Source organism: Marmota monax, unplaced genomic scaffold (genome assembly GCF_021218885.2).
Source record: "Marmota monax isolate L192 unplaced genomic scaffold, Marmota_monax_Labrador192_F-V1.1 WCK01_AAM20220418_F8-fsc00414, whole genome shotgun sequence".
Taxonomy (NCBI): Eukaryota; Metazoa; Chordata; class Mammalia; order Rodentia; family Sciuridae; genus Marmota; species Marmota monax.
In genome coordinates, this window is record NW_026694289.1 from 250,452 (window position 1) to 275,941 (window position 25,490).

Below are 25,490 nucleotides of genomic sequence, written 5' to 3' on the forward strand. Positions count from 1 at the left end.
TCTAACTTTATTTTTTTGCATGTGGGAATCCAGTTGTTATATTATTTGTTGAAGAGAGTGTTCTTTCCCTATTTCAATGGCTTGTTAAAAATTAGTTGTCTGGGGGCTAGGATTGTGGCTCAGTGGTAGAGCACTCGTCTGGCACGTGCGAGGCCCTGGGTTCAATCCTCAGCACCACATAAAAATAAAATATTTAAAATATTTTGACAATTACAACTAAAAAATAAATATTAAAAAAGTAGCTATCTGCAGATGTGGCCATTTAGTACTCAACTCTCAAATTTATCTCATTGCTTTCTGTGTCTATCCTTATGTTAGTACCAACTATTTGAATTAATGTAGCTCTATAGTAAATGTTGAAATTAGAAATTTTGTGTCCTCCAAATTTTTTTTCAAGATTACTATGGCTATTAATAGTCCCTTTGGATTCCATGTTAATTTCTTTCTCTCTCTCTCTCTCTCTCTCTCTCTCTCTCTCTCTCTCTCTCTCTTTCTTTCTCTCTCTCTCTCTTTCTTTCTTTTTTTCTTTTCTTTTTCTTTTTTTGGTACTCAGGATTGAACTGAGGAGCACTCAACCACTGAGCAACATCCCCAGCTCTTTTTTGTGTTTTATTTAGAGACAGGGTCTCACTGAGTTGCTTAGTGCCTCACTTTCTGCTGAGGCTGGCTTTGAACTCGAAATCCTCCTGCCTCAGCCTCCTGAGTTTCTGGTATTACAAGCACATGCCACCATGCCCAGCCTGGATTCCATGTTAATTTCTAGACTTCTCTTTATATAAAGAGTATGTTGAAATATTAAGAAACATTTTCTATCTCTGTAGAATAATTTTCTGTGATATTGACATTGTAATTGTATTACATATTTCCATTTACGAACACACATTCACTAACATTTACTAACGTTGTCTTTTCTTTCAGTAATAATTTCAGGAAATATACATAGTTTTCTTTTCCTAATTAAATTTATTCCTACATCTGTTATTATTTTAGATGTTATCATAAACAAAGTTCCTATCTTAAAGTCATTTTTTGCTGATATATATTGACAAAGTGATTTTGCCTTGATCTTCTACACTGCAACTTTGTCAAATTTAGTCACTTGTTCTGAGATGTCTAATGGAGTCTCTGGGAATTTTGATGCATGGTATCATGTCCTTTGTGAATAGAAATAATGCATGGTATCATGTCCTTTGTGAATAGAAATAATCTCATTGTCTCCCATCAGAATTGAATGCTTTTTAAAATGGTTCTTTTCTAATTGCTCCAACTAGAATTTTCATTCCAGTGATTAATAGCAATAAGGAAAGCAGATATCTTTGTTTTACTGCTGATTATGTAGAAAGTTTTCAGGACTCAATGCCACTAAAAATATATTCATACTTTCAAGTGATTAAAATACACTGGGTTTGATTCTCAGCATCACATATAAATAGATAAATAAAGTTTCATTGACAATTTTTTTTAAAAAAAGATTAAATTGTGTATATTTAACCAGAAAAAAACTTTTAAGTCATATCAAATATAAGATCAATGCAGTCCAGCAGATGTAGATGCACAGAGGCCAAATATTTTCACAAAATTTAGAGATAAGTAAGGAATTACTTGGCTTTCAGAATAGACAGGAAGAATGACAAGACATCAACATTTAATTATATAGTGCATTTCAGCATGAACCTATTTGTAAGTGAACTATTTTGGATTGATTAGTCATAGTACACTACAAAGCCAAGGCTCTATTCATTCCCATTCCACTCTATTTTCTCCCTTCACCCAGTAAGGATCACATTCCAGCAGAAACTCAGTCTCTGTTGTTAATCAACCATCACTCCATACCAAGAAAGTTCCTTGAGAGTCATCCTTAACACACTCCAATGTACTCAGTCCATTCTGTGTTCTTCTAGCTCCTGTGGAGGTCCTGGTGGAGGATCTAGTAAGTTCCAAGGTAAAGGTAAGGTAAGGTTTCCTTATAGACATTTTTTTTTTTTTCAGTCAACTTCAGACACAAAAATCTGATTAAATACAATACAGATGACCTAAACAATTTTCTTTGCTAAGGAATGTCAATGACCAGTATATTAGCAACTATTACCTGACTCCAGATGGCATTTATGTAAGATGGCATCAGTTATAGACTGTATGGTAGTGAGAATTTCCCTCAGTAAATGCTTTTCTGGTTGATAAGAAATTTTGTACATGCCAACCAGAAGAAACTTGAGAATCCTTCCATGCAAAGATCATGTCTTTTGTGCAAGTGCCATCTGGGCTTTATTTTGTGGCCATTTCCTAGATCACTGTTTCATATTCAGCTTTCTCACATCACCATGGTGAATAAAAGCTCTGTGTAAATAGGAAGTGGCATGACGTGATCCTTAAAAGTGTTTACATTCCTAAATGCAGATGGACTCAGGAGCAAATAAAAACTACATATTCTCAACTTATTGCATTACTAAACAAATATCTAAGTGCTGAGAAAGGCAAGACTTTCTTGCCTGTTTTCTCAAGCCATCCTGATGCCAGAATATGCTGGAAAGAGGATTAGGGGTTTTGTGAAGGAAACTCAACCCAGAGAAGAATTATGATAATCATCTACAGACTGCACAAGGAGCTATATCATTTTGGTGGTGTGGGTTTGTGTGCAGGAGGATTGGGAGATATCTATGAGTAAATCCTTGTGTAGTGATTCTCAATTTGTGTGTGTGTGTGTGTGTGTGTGTGTGTATTTCCCCAGACAATATGTTCCTACAGGCATAGAAAAAAATTAACAAAAAAACCCCACAAAACAAACAAACAAAAACCATACCACTGCACACATTACATGAATCGATATACTCATTCAGTACTCACCATAGCAGAATCTGAGGTTTAGGTTTACATCCTTAAATAGAGATGATGCAGTGATGAATGACCCAGGTTCCTGACATTGTAAGAGAAAGAGGAAAATTTAAAGCCAGTCACTGGAGCCAGTGCTAATACTCTGGGCTACCGAACTTTTATCCATCACTCAGCCATAGAGGCCAGGGAGCCCTAGCACATGTGTATACCCCTGGGGGGAGTTACAGCTTTCAGATATTCCAAACACAGTCTATCATCATAAAGTGGCTTCAGTATTCACAAAACACTGGGTGGAGATGGATACATTTAACAGCAGACATTGCTATAGCGCTAAGTGTGAAGCACACATAGCCCACATGGTTCTGAGCCCCACATACCTCCCAGATACTGAGAGTTGAGAGGGAACTAGTGGGACAGTTAAGGGCAACATCTGCCAGGGCTGGAGTCCCTCCTCAGTCTCTTACTTGTAACAGAAAAGAATCAGGGATATATCTATTATATTTAATAATATGCTCACCACACAACACACATACAAGGGACACTGACAAATAAGAACTCAAAGTATATCTTAGCTGTTAGCCCGGTGTCTATGACTCTTGCATTGTGTCCATGACTCTTGCTCAGCTGGGTTAAAGTGCTAGCACTCACCACATACTATGAACTGTTCCACTGTCAGGTGGCTAGTGTGAGTATGGTCAGCTACTAACACAATGGATATACATGTATTGTACAGAAAAAGACAATAGGAGGAAAAATATAATTAGTAGTATTTATAAATAGTGGGATTTTAATAATTTCAAATCTTTCTTCATAAATTATAAAAATGATCAGTTAACAATATATTCTACATCAAGTAAATGCTTTTGAACAGTTCAAAAGCAGCAGCATTGGGGCTCAGTGGTAGCACACTTACCTAGCATGTGTGAGGCACTGGGTTCAATTCTCAGCACCACATATGAATAAATAAAATAAAGGTCCATCAACAAATAAAAAAATATTAAAAAAAAAAGAAGCACCATCAATATACTAACAGTTACTCTGTGTCCTCCTAGTTTCTTCTGAGGACTTATTGTAGTCACTTGCAAGTAACAGCAATGACAGGGAGAACCCACTGAATGTCCTGGTAAGGTCATTTGACTTCATCTGAGATAGAAGTGCTGCCTTCTTGTTTTTTTTTTTCTACATCAACTAAATTAATATATGAAAAAAAAAATCTTATTTGTTCATGTTTTAATAACATGGCAATAAGAGGGTTTGTGTCTACAGGATTTCAATGTCCTTTATTTGTAACTATCTTTTATTCTTTGATAAAGGAAACCAGTCTCAGAAGATTGTTTTTCCTGCCTTTGCCAAAGTACATATCAAAGGTCTGGGATTTGATTGATCATACCCTCAATAAGAAATAGGAATTTATTTTTCACAGATCATCAGGCTGGAGTATCTAAGATCAAGGCACCAACATTTGGTATGGTGAGGGCATCAGGCCGAGTTTGCACAAAGCAGAAGGGATATAAGATGGGATAATACTTTTTTCTCCCTAATATTTTAGTTGTAGATGGACACAATATCTTTATTTATTTTTATGTGGTGCTGAGGATCGAACCCTGTGCCTCACATGTGTGAGGCAAGCACAAGGAGCTACAGCCCCAGCCCAAGATAGTACTCTATCATAGGAACAACTTTGAACCTGTGTCTGGTTGTGGGTGTTGACAGGTTGACACACACCCTCTTTACTTTTAGGACTTTTTTTTTGTTGTCCTTATTCTCAAATTCCTGGATTATAGTGCATTGGCAAGCTGGGATGGGGTAGTTCAAGAATACTGCCTCTGGGATTAATGTGTGCTCAAGCATCCTACAGAAGGGAGGCAGAAGTTTAATCTGAACTCATGTCAGCTTCCACATCTCACCCAAGGCTGATTATTTCAATGTGCTATTTGTGAGGCCTGTATCCAGCTGCCCCATGAGCCCTTCCATGTCCAGAAAGGAATGCTAGATGATATGTGGGAAGGGGCTATTCCAACCAAACAGTGCTGATCTATTTCTGCACTCCAGTGCCTGTGTACTGTTCCCTTTATTCAGACCTACCAGCAGGCCTCTCTGGTCAGTATTCTGGCCAGTCCATCCAATTGTCTGTGAAAACTCCAGTAGATGCCATTTACTTATGTGACTTTCACTCCTTGTCTCACTCGTTGCATCTCTTATAGACTAATGGGATTTAGACAGGTCATGGTACTTCTAAATTTGTGTTTGCCATCTCTAATGTTTTAGGAAATATATGGGGTTAGCACAAAGAATATTTCCCAAATACCTAAGGCTATCACAGGTATAAAACAGTCATGTATATGTGGAGTTGGTTGTCCTTATCTACCACAGAATCCAAGACAGTCTCAAACCCATGGAACTCACTCCCAATGTAGGAAAGGATTCATTGATTTCTTGGGAGTGGATGGAGTCCATCTTTATATTTGTGCTTATGTTTTTACACTGGAGAACACTATGATGGGTAGAGATTGAGAAAGCAAAAGTAAATGGCATGACAGAAGAGAATAAGAGCAGGCAACAAAGGAAGGGAAGAGGGAAAGGAGTCAGTGTTGTATTCAGAACATCATGGGAATACTGATTGCCTCTAGGAAGAAGAGGATGACAGAGGCACCTGGCTGCAGTTACAGAATCTGAGGGCTGGGAAATGCAGAAGATCAGGAACCCACTTCCTCATTGCAGAGTTACAATCCAGGCCTTGGAGAGGAGTAGAGAGATGAGAGTCCTGAGATTGGGTGACAGAGTACTCAGCAGTAGCCAGTCCCTACTTCAGCTTTAACTCTCTCCTTTCCTTTCCCATGGCCACCTTACCACTACCACCATTCCTATGCACTCAGAAGATTCTCTTCAGTTTTCCAGAAGATTTAGAGAACACAGATACAAAGTGCATGTAATTCACTTTCTCTCACAACTCTTCTCTGTCCTCTGTCATTTTATTCATGAGCTCCTGTTTTTAGATCTTCTTTTTTCCCACTTTTGGTAGTTAATGAACAAGCTGATTTCACCTAGGCAGTTCATTCAGTCACTTTCCTATGGATAGGTTCTGAGAAATCTGTCCTTGTGTGATCACTTCACCCTGTGAGGGTTCACTGTTGCCTATGCAGTGCTTCATTGAGCCACACAACATCTGGGGGCACACGACTACAGTCAACCCCTTAATGTCTATAAAATTTCACTGCTTTCCCTCTCCTTTATTACCATCGTCCTAGTTTCCCACCCACAGGCTACAATAATGAATTATACTGAGCAACCCTGTATAGCGAACCAGCAGCTGGGCTGGAGACAGAAGAGCTGGAACCCATGCTCCTGGAATGAAATGGGAAGAAGTCTGGTCTTCTCTGTGTAACACAAACATGTTCTTATTCTGGGTAGCTCCAGACACCAGTTTTGTCTTCCTTCCAAATGTCACAAACATCTCTTTTTCTGGAGTAACTGAAAGCAGCCAGGACTTTGGGGTTTTGAAGAGGAAAAGAAACAATGAGAGTATGGAGGGAGTATATGGAGGGTGAATCAGATAAGTACACATCTTCTCTGCTCCTTGCCTACATTTTCTGTTTGGTACATCGAGAAAACCAAGGAGAACACTGCACTGGTAGCTGATGTGTGTGTAAGCATGCAAGTGGAGAAGGAGAGTGGTAAAAATCCCTGTGTGCAAGTGAAGGAGGTACCAGGATATGCTCCGAGGGAATGGACACCATTGTATGACCTGCTTCTATTCCTGCCAGGCTGAGGCTCATATTGCTGCTTCAACTAGGAGAGGCTATAGCAGGTGGTAGGTCCAACATGCCCATGAATACAGAGGGTGCTACTCCATTTGTCCTTTGTGAAGATGCTACAAGTATTGTTCAAACTCTCATTCTTCAGGAAATACCTACTCTTGCTCAAATCAACAGGGATAATAGCTAGTGAATAACTAGTTGTGGGGAGATATTGCAAGGTGACCATGACTTCCATCCTTTTCAGGCATCCTGGGAAGAACGTGAGGTGGAGAGAGGGAGCCAGGATGCCTCTTGTACAAGAAGATAGTCTTACTAAGTGTCAGCAGGAAAGCAAATTGGGGCGTGGTGGGCTAACACTAGAATCTTCAAGATCAGCTGGGATTTGGTCAAGTCCTGGGAACCCTCAAACCATGTAGATCCCTGTTGGGGACTGGGGTCACCTAATGCCAATATTTCTCTTTTAAATGGAGATTCTCGGGAAGAGTTTTTTTTCTGTGATTTTTTTTTTTTTTTTTTGAATACACATTTCAAATTCAAACAAAACCAATACTACTAGGGAATGCACATACATGGGATAAAGGAGCTAGATTGCAAGTTTCTTACATTTGTTTTCTGATTTTGGATAACATATACATACCTGATTTCATAACACTTTAAAAAATACAATCTATTCTAAAATGATGAAATCCATATGGACTCACAGTCAATGGATTATTTCAATTAAAATGAACAGAGACAAATTTAATGGGAATGTACACCAGGAAAATCAAAAGAGCAACCAACAAATTGTCTATATTTAATATGTTGGTTTACATGATGGATTCTAGGGAGTTCAGGGATACAGGGGCAGGGCCGTTTCATTCTCAGAACCATTCCCCGATGTCACCAGAACTTCTGTGCCTCAGGGGTCCCAAGTGTGTGGGACTGGATCTTACAAAGTCAGAGTCAGAAACTCCCCTTTCTTTCCTTTGCATCAGGTTCACTGTTTAGATGACTGGCTCCTGAAGGTGCCCAAGTGAATATCTAGGTGAATTAGTTCCTAGAGGATATTCACAGACAACTTGTACCTACAGATAACACCCACAGCAGAAGGTAGAAGACAAGCTATGTACACTTTGGATGTGGATACATAGGACCTGGGTGGTTATGGTCCAAAGTCACCATTCAGGGCCTAAGGAACCCTGTGCTCTGAACACACTTCACAGCCTGTGCCTACTCCCTTGTATCTCCCCAGTGAGCCACACCTGTTTGTGTTGCAGCTTTCTATTCCGACTCATTAGAGGAGAGTGACCTGCAATCTTGGGGATCAGAGGAGCTGGGGCTTTCCTAGAATGAGAAGCTCCAATCAGGGAAGAGGCACAAGGACAGAAGCTACATCCTACTCTTCCTCTCCATAGTTTCAATTAGATAGAGTTTATGTTTTTGTATGCATAATGGTTATTTTTTGTAAATAAGTTTGTTTTCAATGTTGGATATTTTAGTATTAAATGATAGTCACTTTCTGTCTAAAAAAATCATAGGAAAACAAAGGTAAAATTTGATGTATTTATTATAAAGCTGTCACCTTATTTACTACCATTACTCTCACTCTTTCACTCCTATATCCCTCATTTTGTCTTAATTAAAAACAGTGGTATCAACATTTTTCATGTTAACTTTCAATTCATCACTTTTCACATCTCCTTATTTCAACTTTTCTCTAGGAATTTTGTTGACAGAAGTTTGTTCCTGTAAGAGGGACCTTGGAAACAAATTTAGCCAAGATCTTCCATGATCACTGGGATATTGAGGACTTTATACCTAGTCTCATTAAGACTGAGAACTTTCATAGTGACCTTACTCATGTAAACCCTCTTCTCCTAAGATACCTGTGCATAGAATTGGCATCAATATTTTTCTGTCACCCAACTTTATATGAAATTTGTTTCTATGAATTTTTAAGAGCAACAGGATTCAGTAAAACTTTTCTTTTTAACAGAGCTTTTTTCTATCGGGTCTGTGCAATCAATGCTCAAAAGAAAGACATCTCGCTTCCTGCCAATTCCTGGCTTTGTACTTCCCCCAATCTTCAGTGACTCTTCTGTTTCACCACCTACTTTGTAGCTGTCCTTCTTTATTGTGATCCTGCACCTGTTTATTGCTCCTCCATAGCAGGCTTGTCTTAGAAAGGTACAACTGCTTCCATGTTCCCGAAATCCATAGTTATTTCCTTCAAACGGCTTCCATTTTCAGAACCCTGTAGTGGTTTCTTTCCTACTATGTACAGTTATTTTCTTCTTGAATTATTTATATTACTACTTCTTTTTTTTTTTTTTTAATATCAAACCCAGTGCCTTGCACATGCCAGGCAAATGCACTACCACTGAGCCACAGCCCCAGACCTATATTTCTTCTTTATATTGATCTGTTCCATTGTAAAATAATCAACTAGTAGTTTCTACTGGCTTATTTCTCTCACCAAATATTTTTGTCCTTTGATCCTTATCTTTTGAGTTATCTGATTTTGAGTTATTAATTTTTACTTTACTTCTGGGACTATTTTTGAAGTGATTTTTTTTAAGCTGTGAGAGCTAATATTTAGTTAGTGTGTGTGTGTTTGTGTCTCTTAAATCCTTATATCCACAAATATGCATGTGCATGTTCATGTGAAACCAGGCCTACAACTCTGTTGGCAAATGGGTTTTGCTCTTTTCAGGCATGATGTATGATGCCTTGTGTATGTCACAGGATCCCCAAAGCTTGTTCTTAAATTGTTACTCATGTTAATTTTACATATTTTGGAAATAAATTCTGAAAAAGTAATCTTCAGTTTTCATAACAGATTTTTATATATTGGGCCCACATATAAAAAGATGTCAGCCAGGGCTGGGGTTGTGGCTCAGTGGTATAGCACTTGCCTAGCATGTGTGAGGCACTGGTTTTGATCCTCAGTACTGCATTAAAAAAAATAAACAAATAAAATAAAGTTACTATGTCCACCTACAACTAAAAACATTAAAAAGAAAGATTTATGTCATCTGATGCTGAGAATAACATGCATCATAAAAAGAATACAATGCTATCATTTACAACAAGGTTTATGAACATATAGGACAGTATGCCAAAGGAAATAAGGGGACATAGAAAGAAATGCTACATGATCTAATTTTCATCAGAAATCTAAACCAGCTGAACTCCCAGAGGCAGATAGTGGTTACCATGGGTGTGGGCCTTGGAAAAATGGGGAGCTGCCGGCAAAAGGGTACAAAGTTTCAGTGATGCAAGATGAGGAAGTTCTGGAAATGGAATCTGCATTCTGGGAAATACCCTACATAGTTCCACTTATGCTTGAAACGCAAAAACATTGTCCTCAGAGTAATAAATTATTAACATTATGTCACATCATACATGTGCCCACAGTGACAGAAACTGTTTTCAAGTATATTAGTTGAATATCTACTTGCTAAAAATACATGCTATCATGATACAACCAGTAAATTTCTGCAAAAGTTAGCTAGAAACACCATAGGATTTATCAAGCTATTGATGAAGTGTTGTACTATAAATGGATGACACCAAAAAAAATTATTTGTAAGGTGAAATCTGTGTTGTTCCTCGTGCATCTTTATCAATTACATTGTGCTGTATAAATAATAAAAAAAAAAAGATCATGATTCATTATATGTAACTGTCCTTTTTCTGTGCTTTTTTTCATAGGGCTGTTCAAATTTTCATTTTGCCTTTCAGTCTGTTCTGTGTTTCTGTAACAAAATAGCAAAAACTGGATTACTCATAAAGAAAAGGCATTTATTTTTCTTTTCTAGAGTCTGGGGAGGTGCTGGCAATTGATTAGACTTTTTGCTGTATTATCCCATGGCAAAAAGTGAGAGGGCAAGAGAAACCAACAAAGGGCTGAATTTGCCTTTATTAAAAAAAAAAAAAAAAAATTTCTCAAAATTAAAAACCCACTCCCACAAAAAAGAAGACAGACCTCATGACTGAATTACCTCTCAAAGATACCACTTATTAACTCCCTTACAATGAGGATTACAATTCCAACACAGGAAACTTGGAGGGCACATTCAAACCATTGCAGCCACTCAAAGTGTATCAAGTCCTGCAGTGAGGTCACAATTTCTCAGCCTTACTGTCTTAACAACTCTAGTGAGCACACCTGCAAGTGCACTCAGCAGAGGGGTCTCATGTATAATACTACATAATGCCACAGGTTGGTTCTACCTGTTAATGGGCCCTAAATCGTTAGAACCTGTCTTACCTGAGGGATAAAACGTAGGATATTTCCTCCAAGGACAGCATGAACCCATGAACAAGGGCCATCCAGGGAAGGCTCCATTCAGCAGTGAGGAAAACTTCCTGTCCAAGTGAATGATCTATCTCCATGGTAGCCCCAGAGGTATAGATGGAAAGCAGGGGGAAGAGATGGTAAACTGCACAATGTAACTTTCATACCAGAGAGGTCAGAGAAATCCCAGTGTTTGAATGGATTATTTTTCTTTAGAAATGGAAACTTGAAGTAGAAATTATTGGGATTCATTGGAAAAAGACATTAGTGTTTTTATATATTTGGTTTGTGGCACTGGCAGAGCACACTACTGTGCACGCTGGGGTCTTATGGAATACAGTGCTCAGCCTGGGCTGAGGGAAGGGATAAGGTCTTTATCCTAAAACAATATTTTTTTTTTTATACCTTCATTTGGTTTATTTATTTTTATGTGGTGCTGAGGATCAAACCTAATACCTCCATATGCTATGCAGGTGCCCTTAACACTGAGGCACAGCCCCAGCCCCTAAACAATATTTTTAACAACAAAGGGTTAACAGTCTAGAAGTTAAGAAAAATTAAAACTTGAAGCTCCCAATTAAGTAAATGAAAATTAAAACAAATTAAATCTATGAAACAAATCAAAATAACTGGAAATAATAAACATCTGTCCATAATAACTTTGAATATAAGTGGTCTCAACCTCCACTTAAAAAATATAGACTGGCTCCAAAGTACATGTATGAAGACATGAATTGGTGGTGTCAACATACTTTATATACAACCAGAGATATGAAAAATTGCGCTGTATATGTGTAATAAGAATTATAATGCATTCTGCTGTCATTTATTTTTTTTTAAATCAATATATATATTAGAATGGATTAAAGAAGAAAACCCAATCACCGGCTGTTTGCAAGAGAGTCATCTTCAAGACAAAGATGTCTATGGAGTGAAAGTAAAAGGATACAAAGAGATATTCTATGAAAATTGAGTCTGAAAACTAGCAGGAATAGCTATTCTCATGTATGACAAAGAAGATTTGTCATATAAGCAAAAATTAATCAGAAGAGACAAGGAAGTTCACCATATGATGTTAAAAAACAATAAAAGAAGATACAATTATCAATATTTATGCCCCAAATGTTAGTACACCTTATTATATAAAACACTTCTTGACTTTCAGTCTCAATATAAAAATATTGGGCGATTTCAATGTACCTTTTCAATAAGAGAAAGATCACCCAGACATAAAATCAATAAAGGCAATTTTGATCTAAATGATACCATAAATCAAATGGACCTAACAAACATCTGCATAATATGTCGCCCAACAACAGCTGTACACTCTCTTCTCAGCAATTAATGGAACACTTTCAAAAATAGACCACGTTTTAGGACATGAAGCAAGTCTTAGCAAATACAGTAAAACTGATACTATCCTATGCATCTTATCATATCATAATGGATTAAAATTAAAATCAACAACAAGAATACTTCCAGAAACCACATAAACACATGGAAAGCAAACTATACTCTTTTAAATTTAGGAGGGCTGGATCATAGAAGAAAATGAATGGAGAAAAAAATCCCTACAACTAAACAAGAACAGCAATACTACATACCAAAATCTCTGGAACATTATAGAAGTGGTACTAAGAGGAAAGTTTATGGCATTACGTATTTTTTTTATTTTTATTTTTTTTTTTATTGTTGGTTGTTCAAAACATTACATAGTTCTTGATATATCATCTTTCACACTTTGCTTCAAGTGGGTTATGAACTCCCATTTTTAGCCCATATACAGATTGCAGAATCACATCAATTACACATCCATTGATTTACATATTGCCATACTAGTGACTGTCGTGTTTTGCTACCTTTCCTATCCTCTACTATCCCCCCTCCCCTATGGCATTAAGTATTCACATTAAAAAAAAAAGAAAAGAAAAACAGAAAGATCACTAAAGATCATAAATATACCATCTTATGCTTCATCTCAAGCCCTAGAAAAGTAAGAACAAACTAATTCCAAAACTAGTAGAAGATGGGAAATAATTGTGGAGTAGAATAGAAATTAATGAAATCGAGAAAAAAAATAGAAGGGTCAATACAAAGAAGAGTTGGTTCTTTGAAAAGATAAACATGATTGATAAATTCCTAGCCAAACTACCCACTGGGCAAAGTTGTGCATACCTGTAGTGCTAGCAACTCAGAAGGCTGAGACAGGAGGATTGTTGAATTCAAAGCCACTCTAGCAACTTTATGAGACCAGTCTGAAAATAAAAATTTAAAAAGGTTTGGGGATGTGGCTCAGTGTTAAAGTGCCCCTGGTTAGATCCCCATTATAAAAAATTAAAAAATAAAAATAAAAAACAACCAGAACAAAAATCAACAAAATTAGAGATGAGAAAGGGTATATCACCACAGACATTTCTGAAATTCAGAGTATAATTAGGGCATATTTTGAAAACTTACATTTCCATAAATCAGAAAATATAGAACACACTGACAAATTTCTAGACTCATATAACCTACCCAAATTGAACCAAGAGGATATAGAGAACCTAATAAGACCAATATCAATCAACAAGATTGAAGCAGTGATAAAAAGCCTCTCAACAAAGAAAAGCCAAGGACTAGATGAATTCTTAGCTGAGTTATACCAGACCTTTAATGAAGAACTAACACCAATCCTCCTGAAACTACTCCATGAAATAGAAAGGAAGGGAAGATTCCCAAACTCAGTCTATGAAACCAGTATCATCTTGGTATTAAAGCTTTTTAAAGGTACATCAAGGAAGAAAACCTATAGATCAATATCTCTGATGAACCTTGATACAAAAATCCTTAATTAAATATTAGCAATATGCATTCAATAACCCATTAAGAAGACTTACATCATGATCAAGTTGTATTCATCCTAGTGATCATGGTTGGTTCAACATACATAAATCAATAAATGTAATTCATCACGCAAACAGAATCCATGACAAAAATCACATGATCATCTTAATAGTTGCAGGAAAAAAAAAAAAAAAAACTTTGACAACATTCAGCAGCCATTCATGTTAAAAACCCTAGGGAAAAAAAAAAAAACAGGGATAGACGCTTACCCTGTCATAAAGGCTATATGTGACAAACTCCAGCCAATATCATACTGAATGGAGAAAAAAGAAAGAAAGAATTTCTCTAAAATCAGGAATAAGACAAGATTGTCCACTATCACTACTCCTATTCAATATAGTCATTGAAAGTCTAGTCAGAGAAATCAGGCAAGAGAAAAAAATTAAAAGGATAAAAATAGTAAAAGAAGAAATCAAATAATCTGTTTGCTGACATGATTCTATACTTAGAAGACCCAAAATTCTCCATCAAAATCTTCCAGAGCTGATAAACTCAGCAAACTAGCAGGATACATGATCAATAAAGGAAAATAAAAAGCTTTCCTATATTCCAATAATGAATTTACTGAGAAACAAATCAGGAAAACATCCAGTTACAGCAGCTTAAAAAAAAAACACCTTAAGAATAAATCTAACAAAGGAATTCAGGTGAAAGACCACTACAGTGAAAATTATAGACAACTGAAAAAAGAAGTTAAAGATAACCTTAAAAGATGGAAAGACTTCCCATGTTCCTGAATAGGTAGACTTAATATTGTCAAAATGGCCATAGTACCAAAATCAATATACAGATTTAATGCAATCCCCATCAACATTCCAATGAGAGAGGCTGGGGTTGTGGCTCAGCCTAGTATGTGTAAAGAACTGGGTTGATCCTCAACACCACATAAAAATAAATAAATAAAATAAAGATATTTAAGAAATTCCAATGACATTCTTCACAGAACTAAACAAACAAACAAACAAAAATCAGCCCTAAAATTCCTGTGGAAGAAAAGACCCAGAATACCAAAAATAATATTGAGCCATATGAAACATGAGGGTTGGGGTTGTGGCTCAGTGGTAAAGCACTCATTAGCATGTGTGAGGTACTAGGTTTGATTCTCAGCACAACATAAACATAAATAAATAAATAAATAAAATAAAGGTATTGTATTCGCCTACAACTAAAAAAATAAATGATACAGGAACCGGGTGCAGTGGTGTATGATTGTAATCCCAGTGGCTTTTAGGCTGAGGCAAGAGGATCATGAGTTCAAAGCTAGTTTCAACAAAAGCAAGGTGCTAAGCAGCTCAGTGAGACCCTGTCTTTAAATGAAAATACAAAATAGGGCTGGGGATGTGGTTCAGTGGTCGAGTGCCCCTGAGTTCAATCCCTGGTACTGAAAAAAAAAGAAAGATGCAGGAAGCATTACAAGACCAAATGTCAAATTATACTATAGAGCTATAGTTACAAAACTAGCATGGTATTGACATAAAAACAGATGTGAAGACCAGTAGAACAGAACAGAAAACTCAGAGACAAACATACGGACACAGTTAGCTGATCCTTGACAAAAGTGCCAAGAACATGAGTTGGAAGAAAGATAGAATTTTTAACAAATGATGCTGAGACAACTGAATATCCATGTGCAGAAAAATGAAACTAGATTCCTACTCTTACCCTGAACAAAAATCAACTCAAAGTGGAACAAAAACCTAGACATTAGAGCAGAAACACTGCAACTGCTAGAAGATAGGGTCAATCCTCCAATATACAGGCAATGACTCCCTTAATAAGGGATTCTTTCGAATTAAAAGGCTTCTGCACAGCAAAGGAAACAAGAGCATGTAGAGACCACCCACAGAATGGGAGAAAATCTTGCCAGCTACTTTTTTGTTGTTGTTGTTCTTATGCAGTGCTGAGGATCAAACAGTGTTTCACACATGCCAGGCAAGTGCTCCAACACTGAGCCACAGCCACAGGCTTTGCCAGCTATTTTTCCAACAGTAGATTGAAAGCCAGAATATATAAAGAACTCAAAAAGTTTAACAAAAAATAAATAAATAAATTGAATTAAATAAAAATAAAAAACCCAAGCAATAAATGGAAAAAAGAACTAAACAGACGTTTTTCAAAAGAAGAAATTCAAGCAGCCAAAAAAATATACTAAAAAAATGTTCAAAATCCTAATCAGTCAGGGAAATGCAACTCAAAACTAGAGATTTCCTCTCACTTCAGTTAAAATGGAAATCATCAAAAATATAAGTAATAATAAATCCTGGTGAGGATGTGAAGAAAAAAGTATACTTACACAATGTTGGCGTGGCTGCACATTAGTACAATCACTTTGGAAATCGAAATGGATATTCCTCAAAAGACTACTAATGAATCAACAATATGACCAAACTATCTTAAACTCTTTGGTATTTATCTAAAAATACAAAATCATCACATTATAATTATACATGCATGTCAATGTTTATATAAGCACAATTCACAACAGCCAAGATATAAAATCATCCTAGTTGTCCCCCAATAGATAATTGGATAAAGAAAATGTGGTAATATACACAATGGAGTTTTATTGTGGTCATAAAGAAAAATAAAATCATGTCATTTGCTGGTAAATGAATAGAGCTGGAGAACATCTTGCTGAGTGAAATAAACCATACTCAGAAAGTTAAGGGTTGCATGTTTTCTCTTATATATGGAAGCTAGAGAGAAATAAGGAATTAAAATAAGTTGGGATCTCATAAATAAGAGAAAGAACAATGTAGTAGTGAAAAGGGAATGAGGGGGGGACAGGAAAGGGAAGTAATACTGATAAAATTAACCAAACTATGGCATGTGCATGTATGAATATATCACAACGATTTCCACTTTTATGTGTAAGTATAATGCGCCAATTAAAATAAATCAATAAAAATGAAATACAATTTTTAAAAGACTATGAAATTAAAAAAATTATTAGAAAAGCAATGAAACTAAAATCTGATTCTTTGAGAGGATCAATACAATTGAGAAACTTTACCCAGGCTTTCCAAGCTAAAAAAGAGAGAACAAATTTAAATTACTCAAATAAATGAAAGAGAGGCCAGAATTACTGACCCCATGGATATTGAAAGCATAAAAAAGGATATGATTCTTTTCCTCTATGCTACTAATCCTTGAAATTATTGTTCCAGCTCTTACATGGCCAATCCATGCCCATACTTAGGTTATATGTCACCTAGCCTTTAATAAGTTTAAGAAAAGACATAATACAAACTACTTTATTCCACAGTTTGATAAACAGATGAAATGTGTAATTCCTTAAAGGGCTTAATATTCTAAAGCTCACAGAGGAAATAATCTGAATTACTTATATTTATTAAATAAACTGAATCAATATTAATAACATTCCAAGGCCATATGGTTTCATTGGTGAAACCTTCCAAATTCTTATTAATCAAAATATCTGTTAACCATATCATGCAATATCTATGCTCTTAAGCATTTATCCAATTGAGATGAAAAATTATATCCACACAAAACTTTTTTCAAGAATAGGCACAGCAGCCTTACCTAGTCACCCAAACTGGAAGCAAACATGATGCCCCTCAAGAGATGAATGGATAGGCATCTTTTAGTTCATTTGTACAGTAGAATATTTAAAAAAGTGAGTTCTCATGTGATGACAAAGACACAAAGAAACCTTAAATAAATACTGATTAGTGAAACAAGTTAATGTGAAAAAGCTACATGATCTATGATTCCAATTAGATGACATTCTGGAAAAGACAAAACTGTAGGTACGGCTTTTAGGCAAAGAGAAAGCAATTAATTAGTAAAGAATGAGAAATTTTTAGTGAACATGACAATATGAATATTTTGAAATCAGAAATATATACATACAGATGGGAAACTTAATGTAACTATGGATTTAAGATAAAAATAATGTATCAATTTGTGTTCACTAATTACAGCAAAAGGCCAGGCATGGTGTTGCAAGCCTGTAATCCCAGTGAATTGGCAGGCTGTGGCAAAAGGGTACAAGTTCAAGGTCAGCCTGGGTAACTTTACAAGACGCTCTCTCAAAATAAAAAAAATAAAAAGGACTGAAGATACAGCTTAATGGTAGAGCTCTTGTCTAGCACGTATGAAGCCCTCAGTTTAATCCCCAGTACCAGAAAAAAATTTAGCAAGTGTACCTAATTAATGAAAGATGCTAGTAAAGGAGGTAACCTTGTGACCATGGTGTAAGGAAGGAACATGGGAACGAGGTGTATTATTGATCCAATTTTTATATCAATTGAAACCTCTTCTAGATTAAAAAATTTACTAACTTAATGGCAATAATCTGGCATCATAGTTTCAGAGAAAAGATCTAAAGCACTAATGTTCAGAAATCAGGTAATTTTAGAATACTAGTTGGAAATGTCGTCTACCATTAAATGAAACACACTTGATTTTTAATGCACTTTCTAAAATTCTGTGGTTGTAGCACTATCAATTGACTAGGTAAACTAAAAATTTCACATTAAAAAAAACCTGCTAAACCTCTTCATAGTTTTCTTTTACTGAATAACCTACAATTATTATTCTTGACTCAAACTAATTATTGAATTTCTATAGTACCTTCAGATGAATCATACTGGTTGCACCCAGAGGTAAGGCAGAACTAGAATTTTTAAGGTAGAGGAACTTTATCAAATGGATTAATCCGCTGATGAGGTTATATCCCTTATGATCCAATCACTTACTAAAAGCCCCACCCCTGGACATTCAGGCATTGGGGATCATGTTTTCAACACATGAGTTTTCAGGGGATATTCCAGATTCAAACCATAACAGGCACCTATAGAAAACATAAAGCTCTTCGTGGATGATATATCTGTCGAGTCAACTTCTGAGTGAAAAAATTTAAAACTCTTAATCTAAAGAGGAAATTTTACTTCAGAAGATAGTCCCCCTAATATACAATGTACAACCTGACACTGCCAATTTTCTATGCCTTTTTGAATAAGGAATTCAATTGGTAAGACTCTATCTCCTTCTACTAAGTAAACACTCTAAAACCTATAATGTACATGATTCATTTTATTTTTCATATTTGATATCAACTGGGAAAAGAATTCACAAAAGCAACATTTCTATTTTAGACAAAGAAAGGTGATTTTACCTTACTGGGCCAGGTCTTTGCCTCCTCCTTAAGAAGTTCCTCTTCATCTGGGAAAATTAGAAGAACACAGAATAATTGTAAGCTCATTTGTGGTGCTGCTCATTAACTACTCCAGGAACTTTGCTTGATACGGACAAAGGACTAGACTAAATGATGTTGGTGATCAATAAGTATGGACTGAGCTGCTGCTGGACCATTCTCCTTAATGGAAAAAGAAAGGCAAAGAGAATAGCAGGAGGGAAATGACAAAACAGTCTTTGGCTTTTCAGGTAATTGCCTAAAGCAACATGAAATAATTCATCTCTAACTGGATATAAACTAAAATCTTATGATTAAATGACAGAGTCCCATCACTTCTTCAGACCATTTATATGTAGAATTGCCACTACTTTTTTATTTTTATTTATTTATTTTTATTTTTTATTCGAATTTGTTAAATGACAGCAGAATGTATTATAATTCATATTACACATATAAAGCACATTTTTTCATATCTCTGGTTGTATACAAAGTATGTTCACACCATTCCTGTTTTTATACAAGTGTTTAGGGTAATGATGTCCATCTCATTCCACCATCTTTTTTACCCCCTTGCCCCTTCCCCTCTCCTCCCTCCCCTTTACCCTATCTAGAGTTTGTCTAATCTTCCCATGCTCCCCTTCCCAACTCTACTATGAATCAGCCTCCTTATATCAGAGAAAACATTTGGCATTTGGTTTTGGGGGATTGGCTAACTTCACTTAGCATTATATTCTCCAACTCCATCCATTTACCTGCAAATGCCATGATTTTATTCTCTTTTATTGCTCAGTAATATTCCATGTGTATATATATCACATTTTCTTTATCCATTCATCTACTGAAGGGCATCTAGGTTATTTTTTTATTATTATTAGTTGTTCAAAACATAGCTCTTGACATATCATATTTCATACATTTGATTCAAGTGGGTTATGAACTCCCATTTTTACCCCGTATACAGATTGCAGAATCACATCGGTTATACATCCACGTTTTTACATACTGCCATACTAGTGTCTGTTATATTCTGCTGCCTTTCCTATCCTCCACTATTCCCCCTCCGCTCCCTTCCCCTCCCATCTTCTCTCTCTACCCCATCTACTGTAATTCATTTCTCTCCCTTGTTTTTTTTTTTCCCTTTCCCCTCACTTCCTCTTATATGTAATTTTGTATAACGATGAGGGTTTCCTTCCATTTCCATGCAATTTCCCTTCTCTCTCCCTTTCCCTCCCACCTCTCGTCCCTGTTCAATGTTAATCTTCTTCTCATGCTTTTCCCCACTACTCTGTTCTTAGTTGCTCTCCTTATATCAAAGAAGACATTTGGCATTTGTTTTTCAGGGATTGGCTAGCTTCACTTAGCATAATCTGCTCTAGTGCCATCCATTTCCCTGCAAATGCCATGATTTGTCATTTTTTGCCACTACTTTTTTTAACATCTACCAAGCCTATTTCAACCTCCATAGAGCCACTTGCTGATTCTGCATTTGTAATTCATTATATAGAATTTTCCTCTAGATGATATACACATTTTATTAGGGGAATGGATTTAATATCAGCCACAAGATAAAAATGTATTTCATTACTGATCCCTTGTTGTAAAAATAATAAATTATTCATGAGTGGAAAGTACTGACATTATTACTTTTAAAAAATAACCACTACAAATCATGTATTGTACCTTCTAGTCTTCCTTATCTATTCCATGTGTTTGTATGCATTGTGTGAAGAGGCTGTGTATTTTCATACCAGCCAACCCAACAGTGGGATAAGGCATAATGGATATCTGGCCCAATGGAGCGCTGAATCTCTATAACTCAGCTCTGTATGAGAGTTGCAAAAATATTGATACTCCAGGATAACCTGGCACTGTCCACAGGTTATGGAGCTCATAGGATTTCAGCACTTCTAGGGTTTATAATTATACTGGCATCAAATATTCTCAAAGGCTCCCACTACCTGTTATCAACTTTTGGACTGGTACTGAGGAGTGACCCAGCACTAAGAGTTTGACTGGTTGACCCCAAAGGTGCGTCCCAACTCTGACAATCTATGAAATGACTTAAAAGCATCAGGGCTTCAAAATGCTTTCCACATGACTATGATAAAGTCTATGATACAGTATACTTGCCCTGGAGTATGTGACCTCTGACACTGCCTTATAATGTGGGGTTATGTAGAGGATTTCTACAGGTGAGGATAATTTCAGACACACAGATGACATATGTCCCTTGTATAGTGACTAGTGATCCCAAGACAGGTCTCAGGGTATCTAAGTGAGTCCTGGGATTCTATGTGTTTGGGATTTATTTAATTTGAGAATTTATCAAGCACTAAATTAAAAAGTACAAATTTTCCCCCATTTCAACTGCTAAATGGTATTGGTATTCATCTATACAATATTAAAAAAAATTTAAACTATGGGATTTGGTTTATATTCATTAATTGTTAAATGTTACATCCAAAAGGATATTAAACTTCAGTGGTTACCACATTACATAATAGTATATTTTGGAATAGATACCAGAGGACAGTTTGGCTATGTTCCTGAGGACTCTTGGGATTATCAGCCCTGGGGTCAGTTGCCTAATGCTGCCTGGTATCCTGTACCTCAGGCTCACAGGTAACAAATATTATACTTATAATATAAACAAATTATAAGTCAATGAAGGCACCATCCTGACAAAAAGTACACGATACAAGTATGTGGAAATCTATAAGCTTAGGAATATAAAGTAGACTTCATAAAATAAAGATGTCTACAATACCATTATTCTTTTACAAATCATCTAATCAATATCAAAATTCTAAAAGTATTTTGAAATGCTTCCTGAATTAATCTCTTTGGAACAGACTAACAAGCAAATTCCTGAAAATTTACTGTTCCATTCGATTCTTACAAACACCCCCTTTACACCCTTTGAACCTACTGAATTGTCTCCTTGTGACTGTGGACCTAATGGTATATGTGGGTCATTAGTTTTTTTTAGAATGTACTATGAAGGTTCTGACATGTTTGTACTGCCCATAGACCAGGATTCTTTGTGGCACTAAAAAGCTACATAATTAACATACACAATATCATAGAATCCCAGAATCTGAGAATTGGATCATTCATGCACTAATAGAGACAGTGACTTGGTCAGTGGCAGAAAATAGCTGGACTCTGAGGTCTCTGGACCATGAGAGCTGTGTACCATTCTTCCAAGAGGGGACCTGTAGGACTGCCTGGTGGTACTTGCACAAGATGCTCAGTAAGAAAAATTCAAAGAAGTCCTGGCCTGGAGGCTAGGCCCTTTGCTCACTGATGGGAACTAATTAGCTCTGTTCCTTCTGGCCTGAGCTGGGACCATTGTCTGTGATTTTTCTCAGGGTTCCTCCAAGGAATAAAGCAAACCTTAATCTCAGTCTAGTGTGAGCTGAGCTCCAGCACCAAGATTCAGAGGGTAGGAAATAAAAAGGGAAGTCAGGAGCAGCCCAGCCCCACTGTGTCCACCATAGCCTGGATGGACCCTTATCCTCTTCCTGCTCCTTTCTCACTATACAGGTAAGAAAAAGCCTCAAAAAAAATGGGGTAGCCTGCTGCCTGATTCTGTCTTTTCTGGTTCAGAATCATAAGAAATTTCATTCTGGTTCATACTCACTTACCTCTGGTATCTTTGTCTGCAGGTTCCTTCTCCCACTGAAGCCAGATTTAAAATAGGCAGTCAGCGTAGATAGATAAATTAGGCCAGATTAAAGAAATCAGTTTTGGGTCTGGAAGGTTGAAGACTGAGCTATGGGAGACAGAAATGATAATGTTCCCAGAGCCAGCCTACACTGAGCCTCCTAAAGAATTTTAATAAAACAACTCCTGAGCAGAGAGGGAACTGCTAATTAATTCGCCCTAGGCCCCCTTTCCTCCCCATCATTCCACTCTGGCCCCTCCAGCCCACCTGTTTCCTATTCCCCCACCCCCCACCGCCGATCCCAATCACATATACAAAATGAGGGGAAATGAACAAGGAAGAAGAATGCAAAAGAACAAAGAGAACCTAGATGTATAAAAGTGATGTGACTTTCTCATCCCACAGACTCCACCTTTTGGGTTCTACTTACTATCCTTTAAATAAAGCTTACTTTCTACTCCATGTTTGCCTCAGTGAGCTTCTGTGGTATTATACTTCAACATTCAGGGAAGCAGGACTTCATCAAGGTAACCATCAACCAGTGTTATCACCATCTGATCCTGACTCAGCTGCCTTTCCTCTTTCTATCTCCCAGAACATCTGGTAGACTCACTTGCACCCTGAGCAGTGAACTCATGGTTGGTTACTTCATGACAAGCTGGTGCCAGCAGAAGTGAAAGAGCCCTCCTAATTATCCCCTGAACTGCAAACTCAAGTAAGCACCAGAGCTCCAGGATCCCAAGCTGTTCCTCTGGACTGAAGGATGCACTGGCCAATACAGGACTTTTGCTCATCTCTGGGTTCCAACATGGGGAAGAGGCTAATTATCACTGTGTAATCTGGTCCAGTAGTGCTCCTCATAGTACCAGAGATTGGACAAAACCCTTATCCTGACTGTTCAGGATCCTAGAGTATGATTTTTCAAATTTTAAATTAACTTTCATATACACTACCTATATATAGTAGAAGTTTCTGGGTCACAAAGAATGCCCTCCCAATTTTCCAACAATGATTCCAATGTTCTTCAAGGTTTCTAAAGTCTCACACAAACTAAAAGCAAACAAAGAAAACTCATGCCAAAGAAACTGCCTGGGGATCCATATTAAGCAGTGAGATGCTTTTATAATCCGAGGCTAAAGAGCTGGTTGTCTTTCTGGAAGAAAGAAAACAACTTTTTTCTTTTGGTCACTTTCCACTTCCCCATCTGACCCATCTCTTCCCTGTTTTTGCCCATGACCAACATGTGCTCAGGCTTTGGCTTCTGCTGTCATTTGTGCTCCTACAAGTTCTGATTCTCTTAACTGGGTCAACCTTTATGGGGTTGGTGAAAATAAAACCATTTCAATGCAAACAGAACACTAGGCTGCAGAAACTGTAACAACAGCTAGAGACTGGGAGAAGACAGGAGAGGAGAGGTTCAACACATGTGACACAGGAGACTCCGGTTCTCTCTGCCCAGCTGCCTCAACATTCCCTACATCTGGCCCAGGCTTTGTGGATCATTCCTTGAGCTCTTAAACCTTAGGGAAACTGAGTTCTCTTAGAAAACACCCACCCAACACCAGTCAAACACTGATAATCCCCCAAATTCCACTCCTCTCTAAGGGTTTCAGCTGTGATCTTTCATTCCCTGCCAGGTGGAAGCAGGCATAGTTCAAATTGCCCAGCTGGGATAGTGACACTGGGTTCAGTGACAAGCTGAGTCTCCATACCCACCCAGTGTCAACAAGACTAAGCAAGCATAAACAATATGTGCCAGAGGGGAGAAACCAGTATTCCTAGTCCCCCTTTTCCAGGTTTTTGGCAGGAGCCAGGGGGAGTTTAACTTCAATCCCCACCCTTAACAATGGGGGTTGAATGATACAAGGCAGAAATAGTTAAATTAAAATAATTTACCCTGAGGAGGCATCAATACTGAGCCCTTATATGGTGAAATACAACCCAACTTAGTGTAAAAATGACTAAAAGCTTAACTTCAGAGTACAGATACTCCTCACCTTATGATGGGTTTATGTCCCAGTAAACCCATCATAAGTAGAAAATACTTTTTAAGTCAAAAATGCATTTAATAGCCAGGTATGATGGTGGACACCTGTAATACCAGTGGCTTCAGAAGCAGAGGCTGGAGGATCATGTGTTTAAAGCCAGCCTCAGCAACTTAGCAAGGCCCTAAGCAACTCAGTGAGACCCTATCTCTAAATAAAATATAAAAAGGGATGGGGGACGTGGCTCAGGGGAGATCCTTGGACCTCTTTATTATCTCCTAAACTCACTGGTGACTATAGGGCCTTGGTTCCCACTTGGTATTAACAGTACTAGATAGGGACTGAAAGGCAAGATAGTTGGTAGTTGTCCCTCCTCCCCACCCTGATGTCAAGGCAGTCCAATTAAGTTCAGGAAGGAGCTGAGCTACTGTCATACAGAAACAAAGTAGTTCCATTCAGCTCTAGAATGCCCTCTCCTTACTGTCAGTTGGATCCATCAGAAAGCTTATCTTATACCTAAGCCAACAAATCATGTGAAACACTATATACAGCTTTCCCCAAGATGTCAGTAGACCAAAGCAGTGAGTCAGGACACCATTCTGCCGGAACCAATGGGAAGCTGAACCCCATGTCCTATGATACACCTAATAGAAGGGTCCCTTGATAAAAAGAAGATTAAATAGGAGCCATACTCTCATAATATATACAATATTGAGATATAATAAAAAAGTAAATTATAGAATTGAAAAATACAATAAATAAATTTATCAAAATCTCCAGAAGGACTCAAGAAATGGTAACACTGAAACTGAAACCCAGGCAATTAAGAGAAGATATTTAACACCTGAAACCAACTCCCATGGTTCACATTTAATGCTTTTCTCATTGGTCTGAGTTAGAAGTTACAGAAGGTACT

At 37.1% G+C, this 25,490-nt stretch overlaps 1 protein-coding gene across 12 annotated transcripts in view; it reads right to left on the bottom strand.

Annotated features, from left to right (window-relative positions):
* Positions 1-442: 442 nt before the first annotated feature.
* Znf280b (zinc finger protein 280B) overlaps positions 443-25,490 on the bottom strand; it is a 68,359-nt gene continuing 43,311 nt past the window's right edge. For 4 of the 12 annotated variants that reach the window (XR_006856843.2, XR_006856840.2, XR_006856841.2 and 1 more), the window contains 3 exons: positions 18,902-18,948; positions 2,845-2,914; positions 443-1,927 (listed from right to left, as the gene is read on the bottom strand). The gene's annotated coding sequence lies outside the window, so the exon portion shown is untranslated. Of the gene's footprint in view, positions 1,928-2,844; positions 2,915-7,834; positions 7,917-10,845; positions 10,961-13,047; positions 13,128-18,901; positions 18,949-22,569; positions 22,698-25,490 lie in introns of all 12 variants that reach the window. The other 8 variants (XR_006856845.2, XR_009228896.1, XR_006856842.2 and 5 more) reach the window with 6 other exon arrangements.